Source organism: Ananas comosus, linkage group 6 (genome assembly GCF_001540865.1).
Source record: "Ananas comosus cultivar F153 linkage group 6, ASM154086v1, whole genome shotgun sequence".
Lineage (NCBI taxonomy): Eukaryota > Viridiplantae > Streptophyta > Magnoliopsida > Poales > Bromeliaceae > Ananas > Ananas comosus.
In genome coordinates, this window is record NC_033626.1 from 1,219,913 (window position 1) to 1,222,217 (window position 2,305).

At 33.5% G+C, this 2,305-nt stretch overlaps 1 long non-coding RNA gene across 1 annotated transcript; it reads right to left on the reverse strand.

Moving 5' to 3' along the window:
• LOC109711505 lies at window positions 1,184-1,612 on the reverse strand. Its single transcript, XR_002216627.1, has 3 exons — window positions 1,521-1,612; window positions 1,363-1,441; window positions 1,184-1,275 (listed from the first exon to the last, which is right to left on the reverse strand). It is a non-coding gene; the product is annotated as an uncharacterized LOC109711505 (long non-coding RNA).

Genomic DNA, 2,305 nt, shown 5'->3' on the forward strand with positions numbered 1-2,305 from the left:
AATGGCTCAGGAGTACAGAGACCTCCGTATTTCTAAGAGCACAGCAGCCCTACTATATATATATATATATATATAGAGTTGAGCTATGATACTTTTACAAGTATCACCATCATGGTGCTATTAGGTTTTAAGCCATTGGATCTACTTTTTGATTATTAATAGCCATTGGATTAAACACTATTCCACCTACCACCACCTACCACCACCTACCACAATCATCTCAACCTCACATCCCTCCATCCAAGGGCTAAAAACACACAAGTATCACCCCCATGATACTTTTACAAGTATTCTAGCCCTACTCTATATATATATATAGGGTCCGGCTACTATCCTATTAATAGGATTGGGACCCTTGTCCTATCAAGTCGATTTGAATGATCGGAACTTCAAATTTATAATCGGCACCGTTGAAGTTGATCTACACAATTAGAAATGTTTAGAAACCAAATTTTGTATTATTTAAAAATCATTATCAAGTTCATCTTAAGAGTTGAAAAATGAACGATCATAAATGAATAACTTTCTTAAAATAGAGGATAGACTTTCTCAGCTCGTAATCAGAGTTATCAAACATTATCTAAATAGTATAAAGAATTTTCTATCAAAAATTCAAGCAATTTGGATTGTTTTACACCGTTAAACAAGCAAACGACTCATATAGACCGTCAAAAATTGTCGATTTTACGACACTTTGATCACCATGTAAACCATTATCAAAATTTATGAAATTTAGTTTCTAGATATTTCAAATACTCTAGATCAACTTCAACAGCTCCAATCATCGATTCGGAATCTCGATCATCAAGAACAACTTGATAGGACAAGTGCTCCTATCCTATTAATAGGATAGTAGCATTAGCCTACATATATATATATATACTAGTAAAATGTACGTGCAAATGCACGTAATAATTATTACGCGAGGGTAAAATTTTTTTTAATAAATATTTAATTTTTGGCCATATTTTATATGATTGCTAAATATATATCTTAAAAATTTAAAATAATAATTCACGCTATTAAGAAAGATATGCTTTGAATGATTATTTATGAAAAATAATATATAATGCGAAAATTACAAAAAATATATTGACATAATAAATGAAATATAAAGTTTGAATAGCTAAAAAGTATAATTAATATTCTTTTAAATAACATCAAGCAGAAAATTAGAAATGACATCTTCTCTGCATCATTGATCCAATAGCCATCTTCTGTGCATAATTGATGTCAATATTCTCGCTGCATTATGTATCTTGATGTTAAAGAAGGCTGCAGTAAATGCCAAGAAAATCATAAATTATTTGGACTTATAAAAATTGGTATGAAAATTGTTATTGCTAAATAATTTTTACGTACCTCCTTTTGATCTCCTCAACTTCAGCAATTTGTGGATTGATAAGTATCTTCGTTGCGAAACTTGTTGACAAACAAACCCCTGAATAAAAAAAATATTGAGTTATAATCAAATAATAAATATATTATAATGTATTATTTAAATATATATAGAAATGTACCTTTACGAAAATCTACGTGCAGTGCAGTTGCAACTATTATAAGTTTTTTTTGTATTGCATCTTTCCACATGCCTATTCGGGTTGTGACAAGACTATCCCACAATGTTAATCTAACGAACCAACGGCTGCATAATTAAATAAAAATAAAATATTTTTTAGTAAATAATATTTTGAAATATAATACTTTTTTTTTCTCAAATATCTTCTAAAAAGTTAAAGAATAACATACGATTTATTCATAATTATAATCTCTCTTTTTGGACGATTGCCATCTCGATTTATCTCTCTCTCTACCACTGTTCTTGCTCCTTTTTTTTTTAATGACAAAATAGGGAGGTGGTTGAGGGAACATGGCCATGTGCCGAACGACATGGCCATGTTCCGGTTTGGGCACCCGTGGTTGGAGGACAGCGCGTAGGACATGGCCATGTCTGCCTGGGAACATGGCCATGTCGTTCGCTGAAGGGTGCCACCAACATGGCCATGTCTGGTTGGGAACATGGCCATGTCGTCTCATTTTTAAGACGTTAAAGCGTCTAAAAGTGTGTCTTTCTACTGGAGCGCAGTTTGCCTCAGGCAAAGCGCAGATAAACTGCGGTTGCGTTGAGCCCGAACAGAACTGTGAGAGGTCTTGACAGCTGTTCAGGGGTGACTGTCTTTGCCCCAGAGTGTGCTTTCACCGTTAAGGCGATGGGTTACGGTTCTACTTTTCACTGTTAAGACGATACTTAACTGGGTGCTGTCCTCAGCTCATTGTATACCAATCCTATTACTTTAATCACCTA